The 25497-nt window shown below is 37.1% G+C and overlaps 1 pseudogene; it reads left to right on the forward strand.

Annotated features, from left to right (window-relative positions):
• The first annotated feature begins 322 nt into the window (after window positions 1-322).
• Window positions 323-23730, forward strand: LOC143544304 (G-type lectin S-receptor-like serine/threonine-protein kinase At4g27290; annotated as a pseudogene).
• Window positions 23731-25497: the final 1767 nt, after the last annotated feature.

Consider the following 25497-nt stretch of genomic DNA (forward strand, 5'->3'; position numbering starts at 1 on the left):
CAACTTAGTACTTCAACGCTTGGGTTTTACCTCCGCCTGAGTTTTACAAATATGCCCCGGCGCAACGCGCCGGGTAAACACTAGTTTGTTATAATTATGAAAGATTATGAGTAAATGATAGAGGGCCAAATTAGCGGAATGTATCAAACCAAACCCCACATGCATATATGAAGTTGTTTTCTTGGTCCATCTATAACCAAACCCCACATGCATATATGAAGTTGTTTTCTTGGTCCATCTATAATGGAGTTTTGTGTTTACTTTTTAGAACTGAGTCAAACTGAATTAATTTTATTATTGTAAAAGCCTTTATGATTCATTAATGGAGGTAAGAAGTTCGCTGAAGACCAAGTTGGCTTTTGGCTTCCTTCTTGTAGTTTACGGATCGATAGCGTGTACCTTTGCCACGGACACCATATCTATAAACCAAACCGTCAGATATAATGAAACCATCGTTTCGCAGCAAGAAACCTTTGAACTTGGTTTCTTTAGCCCCGGTAACTCCAAGAACCTCTATGTAGGAATTTGGTACAAGAAAATACCGAACCGAACTGTTGTGTGGGTAGCCAACTGGAACACACCACTCACAGACATTTCAAGCGAACTTACCCTCACCCTTCAGGGAATTTTAATTCTCCGGAACACCACCACCGGCGATGCCATATGGTCGTCTGGGAACTCATCAGCCACGTCCGTGAAGAATCCGATTGGTCAGCTTTTAGATACGGGCAACTTTATAATTCACGAGGAAGGTGAGGACATCAATCAAGAAGATCCCATATGGCAAAGTTTCGATTATCTACCACACACTCTACTTCCCGGAATGAAATTGGGATGGAATTTGGGTACTAGGAAAGATAGGCGTTTATCGTCATGGAAATCCGAGGACGATCCTGCTTTGGGTGACTTTTCTTATGGGATTGATATCAGAGGTTATCCTCAATCCACCATAACGGAAGGCCAAGCAATAAAATTCCGGGGAGGTCCATGGAATGGACTCAGGTATTCCGGGAGTCCTAATTTAAAACCGACATGGTTTTACAACTTCACCTTTGTTCTTAACCGGAGAGAAATATACTACCAATATAATCTTGTAGATCCTTTGGTTTTTACAAGGCTGGTGTTGCAACCAAGTGGTCGTTTACAGCGCTTGTTATGGATTAATAGCAAACAAGAATGGACTGTTTATTTGTCCCGACTAACCGATCGATGTGATCAATACGCAATGTGTGGGCCATTCGGGAGCTGTAACATTAACAAGTCCCCAATTTGTGAATGTTTGAAGGGTTTTGAACCTAGATCTCTTGACCAGTGGAAAGTTACAGATTGGTCACAAGGGTGTCGACATACAATCCCTTTGGATTGTAACCCTGGGGAAGGGTTCAACAAATATACAAATTTGAAGTTACCCGACACTCGGAAATCATGGTATGACCAGACCATGACCCTTGCAGAGTGTGAGAAGATGTGCAAAAGTAATTGTTCGTGTACTGCTTACACAAGTGCGAATATATCAGGGACTGGGAGTGGTTGCCTACTATGGTTTGGTGGCCTAAATGACATCAGGACATTCGTTGGAAATGGGGACACTCTTTATATACGATTGTCTGCTTCTGAATTAGGTAATTAAAAAATAATTGTTTTATTTTCATTACTGACTTTATGTTTCTCTGCCTAGATATCAGCTTAAGGCATTATGTTTCGACTTGATAGAAAACAAGAAAAGCTCAAGTGCGGGGAAAAGTTTACGACTTATCGTCCCTGTAGCATTCTTAGTTTTGGTAATACTAGTTTTAATATGCTTATTTCATCGTCGAAGGAAGAAGCAACGTCAACAAGGTATGAACAATCGAACATTAAAACTGTGTATTTTTTTTTTACTTTAGAATGGGTCGCATAACTTATTTTTATATTTAACACGTGAAAACAAAAATTATACATGTAAAATAAAAATAGTAAAAAATAATCCAAAATGTGTTTTAAATCTTAAAGAAATATTCAAAATTAAATAATGTAATTCTTCTAATCATACTTGTGATAATAATCTATCTATAATATATATAAATGAAACCCCTAAAATCTTACGTGTCGCGATGTGGTTGCTCCCACCTTTTATGGAAGCCACCAGATTGCTTGATTTTTAAATTAAGGTCTCTCATTGATTTAACCCAAATTCATGGGTATAGGACTTACCAAAACTAGATAACTCTTAAACGGGTTATAACATCTCATTAAATTAAATTTAATCTTACCAATTATTTGATATTAAAATACTATAAAATAAGGATATACTAAAATTTAATATCCAATTTAAAAAGAAAAAGATATTATTTATAATTAAGAAACAATTTTTATAATAAAGAAAATAAACGGGTAACCAAAGCCAGATAACTTTTAAACGGATTATAAGCTATCATTTATTTGTAAAACTATTTTATCATCAAAACTCAAGTATATTAATTATTAACTTTCTTACAATAAATAAAATTAAAATCCAAATATATATATATATATATATATATATATATATATATATATATATAAAAACGAATAATCGTAAAAACAAAAATTATACATGTAAAATGAAAATAGTAAAAAATAATCCAAAATGTGTTTTAAATCTTAAAGAATTATTTAAAATTAAATAATATAATTCTTCTAATCATACGTGGGATAATAATTTATTATAAACAATCTTGATGTTCGGCTAAAAGTGTTTCTAATCGAATAACCCTACAATGTCTTTTCTAACACGTGCAATAGAAATTAACTATATCTTTCCACTTATAAAACAAGTAGTGGCTATCCATTTCACAGGGGTCCCAGGAAACGTGTTTGGAAATGATCTTGAAAATAAAAGGGAAGAAACACTAACCAGACCCCGGGCAGATTACTGGTAACCTGGGGGTTGGAGAGCTGTTTCCCACGAGGGGTTAGACCCTTGGAAGATGGTTCTTCTGATAACATGCAAAACAGACACCGTGAGCTCGTCACTGAGAAGGGGGGGGTTCCTCCTTGTGACCACCCTCCGGCGTGAGAATCAGACTAGATTGCTCTTTAAATATAAAAGTATATTAAGAGATTGCTAGAGCAGATATCAGGTATATATGATAAGATAAGATGTTGTAAGATGATCATACCATTGGGGTATTTATAGCCGAAGGTAGGTTTCCAAGGGGTTTAGCCGGCCCAACACGCTACCAACTATAACCTATGCACGTGCCCTGCCTGTGAGTGGTGGATAGGTAGCGGCTGACACAGAGCAGGCGTGTCGTGCACTCTTCCTCTTCTGCCAACTACAGGCTATGCACGTGGTATGGCAGGAGTTGGTGGGTAGGCGGCGGCTATTGGTCACAGTGCTGTGGCGTGCTGTCTGCCATGCTGCTGTCAGTGAGCTGTCGCATTCTTGGTCAGATCTTTTGTCTGTACCTCGTCAGGTATCACACAAAAGATCCTCCATCATACGGACTGGCTCATTTAGGCGGGAGTTTTCCCCCTCCCGCCTTTGCTCATTCCTTCAGGTGACACTGGGGAGAGTTAAGTGCCTTGTGCGTGTAGCCATGCTGCGCGGGTGGCCAGTCCCTAATGGCTTGTATCCGAGGCTGCGGGGACAGGCGGAGTCCTTCACCATTGGGAGGCATTTCCTGCGGGACCAGCTTGCATACTGCGCGTAAGGACGTCATGTCTCCGAGCATGGTTGGTTCTGCGGAACCAGTTGGTCTTTGCGCAGACGTCCCTGTTTAAGGTGAGTCTTGCGGGTCCAACTGGGCTCTGCTGGGACCTACCTCTTCAAGTCCCCCCAGTCCAATGTTCGCCTCATGCATGTTTAATAAAGTGAGGTGAACTTTTGGACTTAAGCAGAGGGTTTTGAAAAGGGTTTTTGTAAGGTTTTCCATGGGGATTCTTCCCGCGGAAGTCCTTGTCACTTGCAGAAATGCCCGAGTTTCCTGCTTGGTCTTTGGGTATGATGCGGGTAGGTCTATAACCTCCTCGCAAGTCGGGAGCGTTGAGTCCTACTTGTTTAGATTCTCCATGAGGTTTTGGTGGTTTTGAACATAGTGATCAATTATGTTAAAACCACCAATTCCATCCTAGAGCTTCAAACAACGTAGTTCTCGACGTTCCCGCTATGCGGGGATGTTATTTCCGTTTCCGCATGCATTGCCCAGAAGATCCTTCTTGGTTTCAATTCCCAGCGGAGCGCTAGGTATGTGAAGGGTTTTGCCTTAACACTGTACCAGCGCTCGTCTTACGGTTACTTTACTTCCAAGGTATTCCTGGCGTCAATTCCCTGCGGGTGCTAGGTATGTGAAGGGTTTTGCCTTTACACTGTACCCGCACCCGTCTTATAGTTACTTGGTTGCCGAGGAATATTTGGCTTCAATTCCCTGCGGGTGCTAGGTATGTGAAGGGTTTTGCCTTTACACTGTACCCGCATCCGTCTTACGGTTACTTGTTCACCAAAGTTTACTTGGCTTCAATTCCCTGCGGGTGCTAGGTATGTGAAGGGTTTTGCCTTTACACTGTACCCGCATCCGTCTTACGGTTACTTGTTTGCCAAGGTTTTACTTGGCTTCAATTCCCTGCGGGTGCTAGGTATGTGAAATGTTTTGCCTTCACACTGTACCCGCATCCGTCTTACGGTTACTTGTTTGCCAAGGTAAGGGGTATTTTCCCGCTTTTTTTTTTTTTTTTTTTTTTTTTTTTTTTTTTTGAATCTTGTCTTCAAATTTTAAACTTGAAATTTGAAGAGTTGGTAGATGGATAAGAACAACCCAATACCTCAAACGTCGTGTGACGGTTTCTTCTGACGGTGTCAGGACGTGCCAGAAGTTATGGCGACATGACATTATGTGGTCATTCCAGTTGCTTTTTCAGGCGCGTGGGCACGGGATTTCGGGCGCGTAGCCGCGAAATCTCTGGCATACGTCCTTGTGACAGATGTTGCCAGCTTGCTTTTGCCACGTGTCATAGTTTCATTGCACCTTTGATTTCTCTCTCTTCCGTATTAAATTCATCGCATTAATTGCGATTACTATATAAAGGGGGAGAGGGTTATTTGCAATTCACACTTTTCACTTTCATCTCTTCTTCTCAAGTAATTTCCGGCGAATTTTTCTGTTCAGTAAAGCATTACCCTGAAATCTCTTTTCATCTTTCTTCCACCATGTCTTCTCATGATGCTGATGACCAGAAGACTGCTGGCGAATGCCAGTGCTCTCTTCCTGTCGATCTGTACCAGTATATCGTCAGGAAGTTCATGCTCGAGTCTCTCGAGCCTGAGTTTCCTGAACCCCGCCATACTGTGTACGATGCCCCTAGTGGCAAGATCGGGGTTTATGCTGCATTCTTTGTCTACGGAAACCTTAGGTTTCCGTTGACAAAGTTTGTGTACCGTGTCCTGGAGAGGCACGGTGTGCACCTGACAGAGGTGCACCCCATGGCCATTGCCAAGGTCCGGCACTTTGAGTGGGTGTGCCGGATACTGGGCCTTGAGCCCCTCGTTGACCGTCTGATGACCTTCTACACTTGGAGGTGCATCCAGGGGTGGTACACTCTTACAACCCGTATCAAGGGTTTAAAGATTTGTACCACCGAGCGGAGTCTTCGCTCATGGAGAAGAGAGTTCTTCTTCATATCCGCTCGCGCCATCCCCATCGCCATGAAGTTCAAGAATGGCCAGGCGCTTCCGAACCTTCCCGCCCTCAACTACGAGGAGGCGGAATGGTTCTCGAAGATATCCCGGGTCCAGTCCCCGGTTTTCCGTTTTCCGGAGTCGGCGATGGTGATGCTGGGGATGAGCCGGGTGTGGAAGGCGGCGAATGCGGATAAGGTTCCGATCGTCCTTGAATATGGTTCGAACTCTGTCCCTTATGGTACGTCTTGTTTCATTTTGCTGACTTCGATTTTTTCTAACTTTCTTGTTGATTTCAGAGGGGAACGATCTTCAGTCGCTCCTGAACCCGCGGGAGGAAGATGGTCCCGCGCGGATGGGTACTCGTGCTCTGGACGAGAACGAGTTGCCCATCTTAGAGCAGACCGCGGGTCGGTTCGTGGAGGTTTACCCGCCAGGCCAAGAGATCCTGAGCCACCGACGGCCAGGTAAGCCTATCTTCTACCCTGAACCTCTCAATGCTGTGCCTGCTGCTGGAGTTGACATTTCTTCTTCTGAGGAATCCGCAGAAGGTCCTCCACTGGTGCGGAAGAAAAAGGCTGCCGTCGGGAAAGGCAAGGAGAAGGTGGCCTCTACGGCCGACCCGGTAGTCCTATCTGACTCGGAGTCAGATAGTGCAGAGGTGGCGGGGAAGCCCGGTGGTGAGGAGACCACCGCTCCGGAGGCTGTAGCTGTTACCTCCGGGGAGGCAGCGACGACGACGGTTACCGGTGTCAAGAGGCCGGCTCCATCGGGTTCGCCCCCGCTCGTCCGTACGTTCAAGCTCAAGAAACCCCGTAAGTACCCCCATAATTCTTGTCTAGATTTGTTGTTTCAAATAAATTTTTCTAACACTTTTGCTTGTGCAGGTGTGGATGTTGACGCATTCCGGGGTGGAGTTGGAGCAAGTATTCCCCCGCCAATGAGGGAAGGCTCGGTCAGCCTTCCCGAGGCGTCGACCCAGGCGTCTGCGCCTGCTTCCGTTGGTTCCAGCCTTCCTGAGGCTGTTCCAGCTGAGAAGGTGTCTCCGCCGGCCGTGAGTGCAATTTTTACAGCATCTTTCACGGAGCCGGCGGTTACTGTTGCTGAGGAGGCGACGCCAACAATGGCTACCACAGCGGCTGCCACTATACCTGCGCCACCGGCACCGACGGCCGGACCATCAGGTACGCGCCGGGCTTCCCGCCGATCTATGCCACCTTCCCGTCTGCCTGACCTGTTGGATGGATTTCCTTTAGGTTCAGGTGATGGGTTTGGCGGCTATCGGCCTGTTATTGACCCTACAGGTACGTAGGGTTCTTTTTCCTTTGTATATTTTTGTCATCTTTTCCTAACTGCCTTTGTTTCTTTTGCAGTGTCGGATTCCAATGAAGTGTATGTTCCAAGATGGAACATACGCCGAGGAACAACCCTTCGCACCCCTGTGGAGTGCGTGGATTGGGCTCGCCACGCTGCTCCTCATGGTGCGTTGGGGGAAGCCATGGCTAGCTACCAGGAGGGTAGGCTAACCAATGAGCTTCGGGTTCTCCAAGCCCGGATGCAGCCCCGCGTCGAGCTGCTTTGTCGTGAAAACGACAAGTTAAAAGCAGCTCGCGCCAAAGAAATATCTGAGACGCGGGCTCTGCGGGAGGAGAACCGGCAGTTGGCCGCTGCCGCCGCCGAGAAGGAGAGAGCATTCAAGGCCCTCGAGGTTGAAGTCCAGGCGCGACTCGAGGCCCGCTCCAAGGCTGCCCAAGCTGTGAATGAACAGCTTCGGCTGGCTAAGGAGACTGCGCGAAACTCAACTGAGAGGGCTGCCAAGGCTGAAGCTGTTGCTGAGCCGCTTCGCGAAGAGAATGAGCAGCTTAAATGCAAATTAAAGGCTCTTCAGCATGCTCATGACGCCTTGGCAATGGAAGATGCCAAGAAGCTGCAGGAGATCCTTGACCAGAGGGGGGTGCTTGACCGCACTGAAAGGAAACTCAAAAGCGTCGAAGAGGCTGCCGCCAAGGAAGTTCAACTTGCCAACCTTGATAAAAGCGGAGCCGAACGTGCTTACAAAGAAAGTCAAGCTACCCTCCAATGGCTGCTTCGAGAAGCGTTGCCTCAGGTATCTTTATCTTTTTCTTTACGCTTTCCGCTCGTAATTAGAAAATGTTCTAACTTGTATTCTTTTGTAGGTTGTGCGTCGGGTCCTTTCAGAGACCTCTTATGACGATGCGATGAGCGCAGCCCTCAACGCTTCTCATGAGGATGGGGAGAAGACTGGCTTCCTGCTTGGTCTAGGGTTTGCTGAGAGAGGCTTTCCGCCCTCCAACTTCCCTTTATTCAATGTTAATACTGAAGCTGCTTATGACCAAGCTGTGAACCAGTACGCTGCCTTCCCGCATCCAGTGGTGGGGAAGGTGAATGAAGCTGCTGCTGCTGATGATGGGCTAAACATCCTTAAGGCTTTCCTTGGGCAGCCGCGCTCTGACGGTGCTGGTCCAAGCGTAGGTGGCCCTGAAGCCTGATCCTGAAGATCCCTTCCCACTGCTAGGATAGACTTAGCTTTGTATAGATTTCTTTTAGGCGGGTAGTTACCCGGCCACTGTTGTAATATATCATTGAAATATACGATTGTTATTCCTTTCATTGGATTCTTTGCTTTATAAACTTATGACTTGCATACTTAGTTTAAAATAGCAATTTTCCAAGTGTTTAGAATAAGTTAACCTGTGAACGTGGTTGATGGGTTAAAGTTTTGCTTCCTCTTTCGTGATTGTGCGGGTAGACCCGTCACTTGCACTTAGTAGGATGGCATAACTTTACCCATATCTGACCTGCGTGTAGGTTTACCTGTTGAGGATAAGTTAACCTTTGAACGTGGCTGATAATAGGTGTGAAGTTTTGCTTCCTCTTTCGTGATTGTGCGGGTAGACCCGTCACTTGCACTTAGTAGGATGGCATAACTTTACCCATATCTGACCTGCGTATAGGTTTACCTTTTCCTCTTAAGAATTTTGAACCGTCCCACGCGCGGTTGTTGATAGGTTGGTGCAGTTCCCTCGAATGATTCATGCGGATAGACCAGCACTTTCATATGGTAACTTTTTTCCCCTTCAACTGACCTGCGTGAAGGTTTATCATGCTTTTTGGGTTCGTGCGGGTAGGACCGCCTTCCCATGCAATGACGTTTTTTGTAATTATGCGGTGAAAACCGGCATATTAGTGTGTACAAAAGTATAAATGTAAATCATCAGCTTCGACGTTTGAAAGAGAATCATTTCCATTAGAAGTGGCTCTTGGCCTTTTCTGTACAAATTGGAATTGATTACATGCAAACTGTGTAATTGAACTCCCTTCCATGTTGGGACAGGAGTGCCATCGAGCCGACACGCACCTGTTTCGGGATCTCGTTCTTTACGCAGCATGTAGTCTCCATATTGAAGCTGATTTTTTATTCGTGTTTACCCCAGCCATGGTTCCACACGCACCTGCCTGCCTGCTTAGCTTTTATTTCGCCACGAGGTGCGCGAGCGTCCCATCTCTGACGAATGTTTCGACCATGTCTTTTACGTCTATGCATTCTTCAGTGTTGTGGCCTTTTGTTCTGTGATAGTCACAGTACTTGCTCCGATCAGCATCGTGACGATGTCGGATTACTGGAGGCTTTGGCCATGGGAGCTCTTCAGTAGCAAATATGTCAGTGACGCTTTTGGTAAGTGGCGTCCATCTGGAGTTCCGGTGCAGCTTTACATTATCCCTTTCACCCAATCGGTGCTGTAAGCCGGATGAGGTGTCAAAGTTTACCCTTGACTGCCAAATGCCTTGCTTCCGTTTTTTGTTCAATCGGGCGGTGAGGACGTTGTCCTCTCTCGTCCTCTGGGTGTAAAGGTTTGTGCTCTGCGGAAGGTCTCTACCCAGTTGCTTCTCCGTTTCCGCATAGCGTTTGGCTGCTGTCATGATGCCATCCCATGTGGATGGCATTCCATCTTTACCCGTTAGGGTGCGGATAAGCTCTGGGTCCTGCGCGCCCTGGATGAAGGCTGCGCGAACAAGATCCTCGCTGATATTGCCCAAACTTAACTTCTTTGAGTTGAAGCGAGTGATGAAGTTTGGCAGAGATTCATCTTCTTCCCGTATGCATTTGAGGATTGTCCATTGCTCCTCGGTATACTTTCGCTGCTGGCTGAAGTGTTGGCTAAACTTCTGCTGGAAGTCTGCCCAGTCGTAAATGTGGTTAACCGGTAAACGATCAAACCAAACCCTAGCAGCCCCCACCAGCGTCATTTGAAACATGTAACACCACGTGGGTTCCGTCCAGTTGCTGACGGTTGCCCCTGCTATGAACCTGTTCAAATGGTCGTCTGGGTCAGATATACCATCATAAGTGCCTATGTTGGGCATTTGTTTGGCACTTTTTGGGGCAATTGCTTCCGCAATGTCCCTTGCAAATTTGGACGTTCCCGCATTTGCAACGTTCGGTCTGAACGTTTTGGAGAAGTCTCGTGAACTTCCACCTGTATTTTTTGGTTTGAAGGCTTGTCCAAACTGCCTTTTCGGTTGGGGTTCCGTTTCCTTACGCTTCCCTTTCGCCCTGTGGCGAGGGTTTACGTCGGAGTCGGATTCCTCCGAGTCAAAGCATTCGAACTCGTCGGCCTGTTGCACGGAACGCAAGCGTTCGTCCAACTCAGCCTGGAATTCCTTTTGCCGTGTTTCCGCCCATGCCTTAACTTCATCAAGAGTTTGGTGGGGGAGCCTTCGTTTCTCAAACTGGGTATCAGTGGACCTCAGTAGACGATCTTTTACTGCACTTGCCCCAGCTTGAGTAACTGGGGTAGTGTTCGTAAAATTTGCTTCACTTGGCCCGACTTGGGTAGCCGGGGTAGTGTTTGTAAAAACTGTGTTGCCGGTGTTCTCCCCAGTAGCTGGAGTTGTGGTTACCGGAATTTCTCTAACCATCTTTGAAGTTTGAAAAAACTGGAGAAAAATGTAGTTCTAGCTTTATGCACGGATGGCGCCAATGAAGAAACACTAACCAGACCCCGGGCAGATTACTGGTAACCTGGGGGTTGGAGAGCTGTTTCCCACGAGGGGTTAGACCCTTGGAAGATGGTTCTGATAACCTGCAAAACAGACACCGTGAGCTCGTCACTGAGAAGGGGGGGGTTCCTCCTTGTGACCACCCTCCGGCGTGAGAATCAGACTAGATTGCTCTTTAAATATAAAAGTATATTAAGAGATTGCTAGAGCAGATATCAGGTATATATGATAAGATAAGATAAGATGTTGTAAGATGATCATACCATTGGGGTATTTATAGCCGAAGGTAGGTTTCCAAGGGGTTTAGCCGGCCCAACACGCTACCAACTATAACCTATGCACGTGCCCTGCCTGTGAGTGGTGGATAGGTAGCGGCTGACACAGAGCAGGCGTGTCGTGCACTCTTCCTCTTCTGCCAACTACAGGCTAGGCACGTGGTATGGCAGGAGTTGGTGGGTAGGCGGCGGCTATTGGTCACAGTGCTGTGGCGTGCTGTCTGCCATGCTGCTGTCAGTGAGCTGTCGCATTCTTGGTCAGATCTTTTGTCTGTACCTCGTCAGGTATCACACAAAAGATCCTCCATCATACGGACTGGCTCATTTAGGCGGGAGTTTTCCCCCTCCCGCCTTTGCTCATTCCTTCAGGTGACACTGGGGAGAGTTAAGTGCCTTGTGCGTGTAGCCATGCTGCGCGGGTGGCCAGTCCCTAATGGCTTGTATCCGAGGCTGCGGGGACAGGCGGAGTCCTTCACCATTGGGAGGCATTTCCTGCGGGACCAGCTTGCATACTGCGCGTAAGGACGTCATGTCTCCGAGCATGGTTGGTTCTGCGGAACCAGTTGGTCTTTGCGCAGACGTCCCTGTTTAAGGTGAGTCTTGCGGGTCCAACTGGGCTCTGCTGGGACCTACCTCTTCAAAAAGTGAAGATCATGAAGATATAGAGCTACCGCTATTTGGCTTGTCTATAATACTTCAAGCTACAAACAACTTTTCATCGAACAATAAACTTGGAGAGGGCGGCTTTGGACCTGTTTATAAGGTATTCTATGACTCCATGACCTTCTATGCAATACATATGGTATTCATATATCATCGTAACATGTTTAATTTTAGAACATTTTAAAATAAGTTAGTTAAAGTAAATAACTATTATTTGATTAAGGATATATGGGAGTTGCCTTGAAGACAAGTCACATGTATCTTTGAAGATGTATAGAAGACTTTTTCTTGCCATACTTACCATAAAAAGCCATGTTTCAGGGTGTGCTCGAAGACAGCCAGGAAATAGCAGTGAAGCGACTAGCAAAAACATCTACTCAAGGACTTCACGAGTTCAAGAATGAAGTCATCTCAATATCTAAACTATAACATCGAAATCTGGTCAAACTCTTGGGCTGCTGCATAGAGAGAGCCGAAAAGATGCTAATTTACGAATACATGTCAAACAAAGGCCTGGATTCCCTTATATTTGGTAATGAAACAATCTGAATAAAACTTGGTAAAGTGTGAAATCAACAAAAATGTAAACTAAAGTATAAACCATATATACACAGATAAAACTCATAGGGAACTTCTTGATTGGCCTACCCGCTACCAGATTATCAACGGAATTGCTCGTGGACTTGTTTATCTTCACCATGATTCTCGGCTCAAAATCATACATAGAGATCTCAAAGTCAGCAATATTTTGCTCGACACAAATATGAACCCAAAGATATCAGATTTTGGCATGGCTAGAATTTTTGGAGGAGATGATATAATGGCAAACATAAACAGAGTGGTTGGAACATAGTAAGATTTATTAACTTTTGTTATATTCAAACTTATAGGGTAAATCATTGACAATAACTTTAATTCTTTATAGTGGCTACATGGCGCCAGAATATGCTGGAGATGGTATCTTTTCTATAAAATCAGACGTATATAGCTTTGGCGTGATTGTACTAGAACTTGTGTGTGGAGAGAAAAACTGAGGATTCAACTACAAAGAACATTGCAACAATCTTGTTGGATATGTAAGTTTTCCCATGCTAATTTTGTAAGTACGAATTATATAAAACCTTTGTTCTCACGACCAGACGAAAACAAAAACAATGGTCAGACTAAGAGCATGTTTGGGATTGCGTTTGAAAAATGCTTATTAGTTTATTGGTTTTTTCAAAAATCCATTTTGAAAAGCCAGGATTTAAGGCTTTTGAAAAACTTATTTTCAATCCTTTTAAAAAATCTAAAATTAGAAAGTTTTTTGTGATTGCCAAACACATTTTAATTTATTGGCTTTTAAAAACACCAATAAGCCAATAATTATTTTTCAAACTCAATCCCAAACATGCTCTAAGTACCAATGGATTAAGAATATTTAACCATTCTCCATTTGAGTCGGAAAGTTATTGGTCGGACTTGTTAATCTGTTGAAGTGGACCGCTGTCGGACCGAATTTCCAATTTTTCTCTTTAAAAAATTTCATGTTGAGAGTCGGTTTTTAGTTGAGACTCTCAATTTTGTGTATTTAATTTAGGGGTGTTCACGGTTCGGTTTCAAACCATGAAACCGTTCAAACAGGTCATCGGTTTGGTTTCATGGTTGGTTTTTTTACTTAAATTTTGGTCAGTTGGTTTCAATAATTTCAAACCATAGCAAACGGTTTTGTTTACGGTTTAAACCGAAAACCAACCATATAAAACTGAACCGGACTGTGAAAATTTATTACAATAAAATTTTGAATAATTCTTATATGTATATAATTTAATAATTTAACTCTATTAGACTAAAGTAAATCAAAAGTGGCAAGCCCTTTTTCACATTCTCTAAGTCAACTCTCTTTCCAATTTAGAACACTAAAAACTAATTGCAAAGCTTGTTTATAAAATAAAATAGAATGCACAGTTTGTGTTTTACTTCGTTTCTAAAGAACGTGGTCACTTTTTTCCTTTTCTTTTTTCTATTCTTTTTTTTTTCAATATTGTATGGGTGTATTTGACAACTTGTTAAATCCTCTAAACAATGAACAACTTTACTAGTATATGTTTCTATAAAGATGTATAAAGGTTCAACGAGCCTAAACCGCAAAACCAAACCGGACCAAACCGTTACTAATGGTTCGGTTTATGAGTTCAACGGTTTGGTTTTGGTTTACGAAAATAAAAAACCATTAGTAACGGTTTGGTTACGGTTTGACCTAAAAACCGCGAAAACCGAACCGTGAACACCCCTAATTTAATTTTTCAAGTTGTAATAAAGTTGCAAATTCACATCATGGTGTATGGTATTTTCAAATTTAGTTTTGTATAATATATATATATATATATATATATATAGAAAAGGGTTCAAATAAGAATAAAAAGTTTCCTAGAAATGTTAAGAACCAATATATTTTTGACATTTGGCATTAAAACCTATGGTAAAAGAATAGTTCTAGGAAACTATGTCGGTTATAATGATTAAAGAGTAATTCTAGAAAACTATGTCGGTTTTTGATAATTTTAAATCTCAACCATTGATTAGCATGATCCAATGGTTATGATTTATTCTTATTCACTACTTCTTTTTACTATAACCCTCCCCTATATATATAGGCAAAGTATAGAATGAAAACCCACTTGAGTTGTGAAAATCTATGTAACCTCGTTTTTTTTTTTGGTTATATGTAATATATGTTGTTACATTTAATACAAAATATGAAAAACATAAAAAAAATGTTTTGCTCTTTTTTTACTAATTTTTATATATGTTTTCAGTTGAGAGAAAGTGTAAATTTACTTTTACATTTTTTTATTACCTTTATTTGTGGACCACAATATTTAATCTTTAATTAAAAACATGTGGTTGAGAATGGATTTTAGAGTTTTCAAAACTCAAGTGGGTTTTTATTTTAACCTAACCCTATATATATATATATATATATATATATATATATATATATATATATAGGCTAAGTATAAAATGAAAACCCACTTAAGTTGTGAAAACTCTAGAAACTCATTCTCAACCACATGTTTTTAATTAATGTTTAAATATTGTGGTCCCTAATTAAAGTGAATAAAAAATATAAATATAACTTTTTCTCTCTCCTGAAAACATATATAAAAATTAGTAAAAAAATGTTAAAAAATAGCAAAACATTTTTTTTTGATGTTTCGATGTTTTGTATTAAATGTTACAATATATATTACATGTAACAAAAAAAAACGATGTTACATAGGGTTTTCGCGGATTTTCACAACTCAAGTGGGTTTTCATTTTAACCTTACCCTATATATATATATATATATATATATATATATGTTTAAGTTCATGAGAGAAATGAAATTACTGTAAGAAATGAATATGGGCCACTAGTTTTATTTTATGTTTTAAATGTTTAAAAATAAATAAAAAAATGTAAATGCAACAATAAATGCATTCTCTATCTTGAATTAATACAACTAATATAACCATAATAAATCACTCTCTAATTATGGATACACATATCCTATACGTGTGTAGGTTATATGTTCTTCGTGTGTAGGTAATATCGTTTCTTATTTCTTAGAACAAGTGTATGTTATATGTTTTTGTTTAGGTTGTATATTTTTTATTGACATTTAATGCTAACATATGTAAGATAGTTTTTTTTTATTATTAATTACAATATACATACGTGTTAATTGATATAGATATATTGAGTTGGAAGAAATTGGTTTTGAATAGAAGAAAAATTTAATATATGAATAAATTCTATTTGTGTAGGATAAAATTTTCGAGCGTATGTTATATGTTTTTCGTTTGTATGTTATACGTTTTCATGTGCGTGTGTAGTTTATTGATGCTGAATTTTGTGTGTTGGTTATATGTTTTTCATGTGTAGGTTATATGTTTTCTAATTATTAGAACAAGTGTAGGTTATATGTTTTTGTGTAGGTTGTGTACTTTTTTGTTGATATTTAATGCAAACACGTGTCAGATAGTTTTTTGTACTATTCATCACAATGTAACTACGTGTTAATGGATAATAATATATTGAGTTGAAAGAAATTGGTTTTAGATAGAAAGAAATTTTAATGTATGAATAAATTATACATGTGTAGGATAAAAATTCAAGAGAGAAAAAATAAGTTATAAAAATAATTAAATTCTTATTATTTTCCAATTATAATAATTTGATTAGTTATATTAATTGAAGAGAGAGCATGCACTAATATTTTCCTCATTTATCTTTAAGCATTTTAAACATAAAATAAAACTAGTGATCAATATTCATTTCTCACAGTAATCTCATTTCTCTCCTGAACAATCTCATATATATATATATATATGGGATGGATCTTGCGAAAAGTGATTTTATAGAGAGAAGTGCGAGAAGTTAATCATAACCATTGATGATGATTGATCTATGGTCTACAATCAAAATGGTAATAGTGTAATTATGAGTTGAACATCTTAATGGAAATTAATGGAGTTTCAAACAAAAAGGGTATGTTTGTATTTTGCTTTATAGAAGCCACATTTGTAACTTACATTTCATTATTACATTCCTAAATTTTAACTACATCATCTCTGAAATAAAATATTCTAATAATTTAAGCTTGCAAGAAAAGAAGTTATCACAACCTACAAAAAAAATCATATAATCTATATTACCAAAACTTTTTATTATCAAATAAATTTGTGGGTTTCACCATACGTTTTCTAGTTTATACAAGCTAACACGTTCTTCAGTGTTCATAAAAAAAAGTTGACCAACAATATGTTAAAATTACATTATTTAGGAATTAATTAGTTTCACAGTTAATTAATTTACTAATTAAATTCATAATTTAAAAATGATTATATTAAAAGTTACATTATTTAGTTTGTTAGTGTATGTGGTAGTTCAAATTGTGTATATGTATTATTTTTTCGTGTGTATGTTCATTTATGCACTATGTAGGTTCATACATTTATTGTATTTGTGGTATTTTGAATTGTGTAAGTGTAATTTTTATCGTGTTGGTTCATTTATGTAATATGTAAGTTTATATATTTACCATGTAGGCGGTATTTTTAATAGTGTAGTTCTAATTTTTATCGTGTGTAGGCTCATTTATGTACTTTGTAGGTTCATATATGTACTATATATGTGGTTTTTTTGAATTATGTATGTGTATCTTTTATCACGTGTAGGTTCATTTAAATAATGTGTAGTTTCATATATTTATTTTGTAGATGATACTTTGAATTGTGTTTGTGTAATTTTTTTATCGTGTGTTGGTTTATTTATGTATTGTGTAGGTGGTATTTTGAAGTGTGTATGTATAATTTATATAAAAATTTTGAAATTAAAAATAAAATAAAAAAAGATGTAGATTTGCTTGTTGATAAACTGTAAATAAGATGTAAATAGGTTTATGTGTAGGATATGCTGTATGACGTGTAAGATGTGTTGCTTAATGTGTAGGATATTATTTACATACACAAAATTAGTTTTGTCTACACTACATTAGATATGTCAACGCTACATTAATTATGACTACACAACATTAAAAGTGTGCATATACTACATTAGATATGTCTACACCACACTACACTAATTATCACTACACAACATTTTAAAGTGCGCTTACAACACATTACGTAGCTACATCTACATTACTTATAAAATAGTAATAATAATAATAACATTAATTAGTCATTTACAAAATAAAATGATTTTAGATCAAATAGATTACAATGGTTCAAATTTTATATGAAATAAAAAATAATAATAATAGTTTGTAACTTACCATTTGCTAGTAACTTATCATTAGTTATTAAACCATTAATGAGTATGAGTTATAAAATAAAATACTTTATGTTTCACTAATATACCTTGCATATAAATAATCAAAATATAAAAAAGAAATTACGTAATTGGTTAGAATCTTTTCTCGCACTTCTTGCAATTAGAAACACTTCAGAAATGAACTTAATCCTATATATATATATATATATATACATATATATATTTAGAGGAAGGATAGAATGAAAACTCAAGTGGGGAAACGATGGTGAATCCAAAGGATAGTAACTTTGGGAATTTTAATTCCTTATTAAATATGAAACAAAATGAATAAAAAAAATAAAAATTACGAAACCAATATTTTGTTTGAAAAAGGCCCCAATTTTTTATTCGCTCTGGGCCACCAAAATGGTCGGGCTGTCATTGAACCAAACAATCATTTAAATGAGTATATAATATGTGGCTGAGATTAAATCTGATTAAAATGAATTATGAGAGAGAATAAAGATTTGTGATGATTACACTAGTGTAAATATTAGTTACACCTATGTAAAAAGTAGATTCGGTGTGCAAAAGAATACGGTAATTTTTTTAAATAAGGATCCCAAAGAAGCGATCTTTCTTTTAGTTGTTGAATCTCTCTTTGATTGAGCAATGTGTGATATTCCGAATCCTCATTACTAATGGAATCAAAATGATCTCTGAATTGATCAGAAGATCCTTTCAATTGGCTAGAATCCCTTACTTGAACGAAACTAGATCTTGTGGAATCATATTGAATATTTGACGATACATTCCGTACCTTCGGATCATCCCTATAATATACAAAGACAAACTCCAGATATTTGAGATCTTTCTCTTTGAATAATATCTCAATTCCAACGACGGTTTCATTAGATATCTTACAACTAGAATCGCTTTTTTTTCCGATCCAGTCCCTCCACCACCGCGAACCCCAGTTAGATTCAGGCATGCACATGTAACCTTGCGATAAACCTAGAGCTTTCACAACTCAAGTGGGTTTTTATTTTAACCTATCCCTATATATATATATATATATATATATATATATGTATATTCAATATGTAGGTTACATGCATGTAAAAATAATACCGTATTCTTTTTACACACCGAATCTATTTTTTACATAAGTGTAACTAACATTTACTCTAGTGTAATCATCACAAATCTTTATTCTCTCTCATAATTCATTTATTAATCATATTAATCCCAGCCACTTATTATATACTCACTTAAATGATTGTTTGGTTCAATGATAGCCCGACCATTTTGGTGGCCCAAAGCGAATAAAAAATTGGGGCATTTTTCAAAAAAAAATTTGTTTTTTTAATTTTCATTTTTTTATTCATTTTGTTTCACATTTAATAAAATAAATAAATTACTTATAAAAGCGAATTCATTTTCTTTTATCTTTAGATCTGCTTCTTAAAAGAAACTATCCAAATTATCAATTTATTGAAACACGACCTTAAAGTAATTTGATTGGACGATATTCAAAAACATTTTGTGCATAACATCACACACATTGAACATTTTTAACATAGATATTTACAATTATAATGCTCATATATCATCTTAGTTTTGAGAGAAACAGACATCGCATTTTAGTCTTTTATAGTCGAAACATATTTTTACTACAATTGAAAGCTAATGTGTATGCTCAAGCTATTGAAATAATCTTTGTTAAAACTAAAAATGACTTGAGGTGCTATATATTATTAAATCAATCCTTTATTTTGAGAAAAATAATTGCAATTGGAATACAAGAAAATATTGGATTTCTTTTTAATTTTGGATTTTAGGCTTTACTATTTACATCCCTGAAGGTAAGATAAAAATAGAAAAAGAAAAAGAGAAATAACTTGGTGGGGATGGGATTTGATACTGGGTCCACCACAACACAAACATGTATTTTACCATTACACTAGAGTAATCCAGCTATATCATCAATGAAAGTTAGTTTATTATAATAAAAGTATATGTGTATATATTTTTATAAATGAGGCCTCAAAAACTTGGGAGCCCAAAGTCCTAACTTGGGCTTATTCTACATATGGGCCGGCCACTTTGGTTCATATATATATATATATATATATATGAACTTAAGAACTCAAGAATTATGTATAGTGATTACACAACTTTAAACGTCCGTTACACATATGTAATAAGCTGACTCGGTGCGTAAAAAATTCTTTATTTTTTTACGTATATGTAACCTACATATATTACGTATGTTTAAAAAAAATTGTTACACTGAGTTTTTTCAAGTTCTTAAAACTCAAAGGAGTTCTCATTTGAAAGCTCCCATATATATATATATATATATGGTTGATTGATTTTTTTGAGAACCACTTTGAGTTTAAAGAATTTGAAAGAACGCGAAAGAACTCAACGTAACAATTTTTTTTACATATATGTAGGTTACATGTACGTAGAAAAAATACAAAATTTTTTACGCACCGAATCGACTTTTTACATAGGTGTAACGGACGTTTAAATTAGTGTAATCAGTGTACATCTTTATTCTCTCTACTACTTAATTTTTAAATCACATTTAAACTCAACCACATAATCTAATCTATTTAATTAAATGTATGGTTAAGAACGAAGTTTTTAAATTCTTAAAACTCAACAAGGTTCTAAAGTTATCTCTCCCATACATACATACATACATACATACATACACACACATACATACATACATACACACACACACATATATATATAGGTATTGGGTCATTTCAGAAGTTTTTTTACAGCGAGAAGTACGAGAAGTGACCACAACCAATCAAATTTTTTCTTTTTATTTTATATTTAAATTATGTATAGGGGTATCATTGTAATTTCTTCAAATATTATTTTTGGTAACTAATAATTGTAGGGGGTTACAAAATATATTAATTCTTTGTATTTTTTTTTATTTATGTTTAAATTAAATCTAAAAAGAATAATATTTTTACAGATTTAAGGTATTATATTTTTTAATAATTTTTTTATTCAAATTCTATTATCATATTTAAATTTCTTTTTTTAAATTTATAAACCATTCAAAATTCCAATAATTTATACATACAAAATTCAAAATACCACCAACACAGTACATAGATGAACCTACACATGATAAAATTTACACATATGCAATTCAAATATCACATATACAGTACATATATGAACCTACACATGATATAATTTACACATAGACAATTTGAAATGCCACATGCACAGCACATATATGAATTTACACACCCTACACAGTAAATATTTATTCCTACATACCCTACATAGTAAACAAAATTATCCTACACAACCAATATATAAAGTATTTTATCCTACGTACTCTACATAGTAAGCACAATTGTCCTACACATGTAATATTAGTTACTTGTTGGTGAAAATTAAATGAACTAAAAATACTTTAACATTGAACGAATCCCTACATGGTGTAATATATGTACCTACACAATACACAATTCGAAACACCACCCTACACCGTAAATAATAATTCCTACATATCACACAATACACTACTATATAAATTTTTATTCACCCCCCCCCCACACATACAAATTTGAATTCAATATGTAACTACACTTTCACAAACCCCCTACACAAAATTGTATGTTTCTAATTGTGCTATGTAGGTACTATATGAAAAATCCATAATATACAACGCAATGTTGAAAAAATTATGTGCTATATAAATAAATCCTAAAAACAAATAAATAGCTTACACAACCATAAATTCCAAAAAAATTTACTTTATTTGTTAAATTTTAATGAGAAAAATTAAATAGTATTAGTCATCTTATAAGCATTGATTATGCAAGAAAAAATAACCGTTGATTACATTAATATCAGTTTAATGACGTCAACACCACAAAAGACATGTATGTCCTTTTTAATTAAGAATATGCCATAAATATATGTCGTTATTTACCATAATGTCATTTCTATTGTTGACCATTGGTTAAACACAATCAATGGTCTAGATTCATCTCTCGCACTTCTCGCTATAATATCACTTCTCGCATGATCCATCCCCTATATATATATATATATATATATATAGGATTGACATCGTGTGAGAGAACCAAATGAAAAATTGAGAACTTTGAGAACCATTTTAGAGCACAAAAATACCCCTTAAAAAAATAAAAAAAAATTCATAAAGCCAAAAAAACGCAAAAATAAAAAAAGTAAAGAAACCAAAATATTTATCTACCATCGCGGTTTTAAAAAAAATATCGATTTAGCTAAATTATACATGTATGCATAATATTTATTTTTCAATTTTATACACGTACTTCTTTATACACATATATACAATTAGATAAATAATAATGTACATATTTTATATTATGTAACTAGAGATTAAATGATAATATACATATATGTACAATTATGTTTTTTTATGAAACCGAGATGATAGATAAAGATTTTGATTTTTATACTTTTTCAAAATTTTTCGTTATTTAATTTTTTATATTTTTTAAATGAGGTTTTACTATCCGGGGGAGCTGGCGTGGGTAAAACAATACTTATTATAGAATTGATTACCGTTGCTTCAAAATGTTTCTCAAAGTTTCCAATTTCAAAAAGCTATCTTAAGATCCTCACCCTATATATATAGGATTGAAATCGTGTGAGAATCATTTAGAAATTGAGAACTTTAAGAATAATTTTGAACCATAAAAAATTCCACCAAGAAAACAATTCCGTTTAGCTAAATTATACATATGTATAATACTTATGTTTCAATTTTAAACACGTATGCACGTATATGTACATGCATGTTATTTTTTATACGCATACGTACATTTAAGATAAATGATAATGTACATATGTGTATATTATGTAACTGAAGATTAAATGATGCTATACATATATGTGCAATTAAGAGGTTTTTATTTTTATGTTTTTTTATTTATTATTTTTTTTGTAACCGGATGCTAGATAAACGTTTTGATTTTTTCACTTTTATAAACTTTTAGTTTTTTTTTATAATTTATTTTATTTTTAATATTTTTAAAGGGGTTTTAGTAATCCAAAATGGTTCCCAAAGTTATTAATTTAAAAAATTTCTCTAAGGATCCTCACTCTACATTTATATATGTATATATATAAAGCATTTTTTTAGTATAGGAAATCATCGGGTTTTATTTCCATTCCGACTAGTGAGCCAGTTAGGGCGTGTTCGTTTCATAGAATTTGTGGGAATTCAAAGGAATTAGAATTGAAATCCCATGACATGGTGTGTTCGTTCGTTGGAATTGGAATCTTAATTCGTGGGAATCTAAAATGATGTGTTCGGTTGTTAAAGAATTGGAATTGGAATTTAATTCCTTCAAATTCTTTTAAATAAAGGGATTCTAAATCCTTCCAAAATGTGGAGGATTTCAAGTGAATTCGTTGGAATCTTTTCTCGAGAAACGAGAACAATGAATAAAACATTTTAGTTTTTTTTACTTTTTTTGTTTTCGATTTATATTTTGAGTTATGATTTTTTTATTATTATTTTTGAATATTTTTTGAGGGGTTTTTTTAACCCCTCAAAAAAATATTCAAAAATAATAATAAAAAATCATAACTCAAAATATAAATCGAAACAAAAAAAGTAAAAAAACTAAAATGTTTCCGCCGTTATCCTTGTTTAAAAAAAAACGATTCCAATTCATTTGTTAAACGAACACATCAAGAATGGAATGAGATTTCAATTCCTTCAAATTCCAATTTCTATTGGAATGTTTAGATTCCAAATCCAATCATTTCCATTCCAAATCTTATGTAAATTTCAATTTCATTCAATTCTGTGAAACGAACGCGCCCTTAGGTGATTGTTTCACTATGTATTCTGCTTCTTTAAATATTGGTGACTGTCATATCAATTTCTTTTTTTTTCTTGGGTTTGAGTCAAACAAATTTAGTTACCTAAACATGAACGTGCATAAAGTTTGTTGCCATTTTCAATGAAATGTTTCCTTTTGAAACAACGAAATATTTGTTCTTAACAGGCATGGGAACTTCATAACGAAGGCCGATTTTTGCAATTAGTTGCTAAGTGCTTAGGTAAATCAATCAGTGTGTCACAAGTTCTACGATCAATCCACATTGGTCTGTTATGTGTTCAGCGTCACCCAGAAGATAGACCGAGTATGACTTCTGTGATTCTGATGTTAAGGAGTGATGTTCCGTTACCTTCACCTAAAGAACCTGGTTTTTATGCTGGAAAAACAAAACAAGACACTACTGAATCATCAAGTACATTTGAAACCAGTTCTAACAATGAACTAAGCATTTCAATGTTGAAAGGTAGATAAAGTGAAAGAGTTTCATATATTGAAAGAGACAACTTCCGGGCAAAATAAGCTTGTTAAGCATTTCGTATTAGTCAAATATTGTTGTGTATAAGTGAGCTTTTATTAATCTTGCTACTAGATATTATCATTTTTGTAGAACCAACAACTGCAAGGTATTTCTCTGTTTAAGAATAATTGAATTTTAAATATTATGGTATAAATAATTAAATTTCCCTACCATACAATATAATATATTTCCTTTCAATAAACCCCAACGCTTACAGAGAAACACACAACCAAATCAAATCTTGTCAATTATATGTACCTGCATTGTTACTGTAATTTGTCAATGAACTAAATGATTCATTAATTGGCTAACTTTGTAAGAACCTGTAAGGCCAATATTTGTGACTTACGATATTAAATTACGAAACCCATTATTTATTCACGGTTAAGATAATAATTAATGTCGGCGAGAAGTCCGGACACAAAACGAGAGCTTCGGTGCACGCGCTTAACTTCAACGGAAGAATGCTTCTAGAATGTTTTTTGTTTAGCTATAAATAGGGAGCTTATTGTATTTGTTTGTGTGTGTTTTCTAGTATGTAAACAACCACCCAAGGGGAGCTCACCTTGGGTGGGATTGGTTCGTTTTAATATTATGAAGCTTTTGTACCAGTTACGAGATCATTTATTCTTTATCTTATCTTTACATTATATGTTCGATCGTTTGTTTATATCGCACTTGTCTCGAGCACTTATCAAGAACAAAGAACAAAGCCTTTCGTTGTCGGATCCGGTTTTGGGACCTACAATTGGTATCAGAGCGGGTTCGAATCAACTGATTCAATTTTGTTCTTGATATTCGGGTTCTATTTCCGCGATTACCCAAACCGAGACGTTAAAGACCCGTTGAAGTTTGAAAATAAAGTTTGAGGATCTTGAAAATAAAGTTGGAAATAATGTGGGAAATAAGCGTGTTTGAAGCTTCTCCTTGTAGATCCGGATGTTCGGGATCTACAAGTGCCAGATCCCGGCGTTATGTGAACCGTTCCGCCATACGCCAAAATTCCGGCTACCCTACGGTTCTTCTCGGCAACTATTTAAGAGGTTGAAGATGTGAAAATCAAACTCCGATGCTCAATTTGGTAAGTGTCGGTTATCTCTGTTTGTTCAAGGAGGTCGGTATTTCGGTGAAGCATGAGCTAGAAATTGAGATGCGACGGTGGCGGCTCATGGTGGTGCTTTGTGGTGGTTATTTCAGTTAGCCGGTGACTCACCGGGGAAGCAGCGCCGGAAGCGCACCGGAACTCTAAATAAATAAGGCGGTGGCGTTTTGTTGTTGTCGGATCTGAGGAGACCGTATCTATATTTTCCGGCATCCTCTCCGTTGATGCCTCGTTTTTCCGTCTAAGAGCCTGTCACCGTAATCGTTTTTCCAGCGATGAGAAAGGAGTGACGGCTAGGGTGGACGGTGGTTGAGAACCAAATCTCGGTTTTCCGGCAAAGGGTGGCTGGTCACCGGTGGTCTAGAGATGGTGGCGGCTGTGGTGTCTAGGATACGAGATAAAGTGGTGAGAGGATAAAGAAGAAGATGATGATAGAGATAATGGCCGGTCGGAGATTGGGTTTTCCGACAAAGTATGTTGTTGGCGGCTGGCCTAGGATGATGCTAGGTTTCTACTGCTTTAAATCTTCTCAGCCAAAAACCACAGGTCTGGTAATTTTTTTTGAGGCTTGAATAATTACATGGGCCAATATAATATATGGATCTAAGTGTGGGTCAAT

The sequence above is a fragment of the Bidens hawaiensis genome, unplaced genomic scaffold (assembly GCF_021521415.1).
Source record: "Bidens hawaiensis isolate Kalapana, Puna unplaced genomic scaffold, B.hawaiensis_p1.1 tig00013519_1, whole genome shotgun sequence".
NCBI classification, from domain to species: Eukaryota; Viridiplantae; Streptophyta; class Magnoliopsida; order Asterales; family Asteraceae; genus Bidens; species Bidens hawaiensis.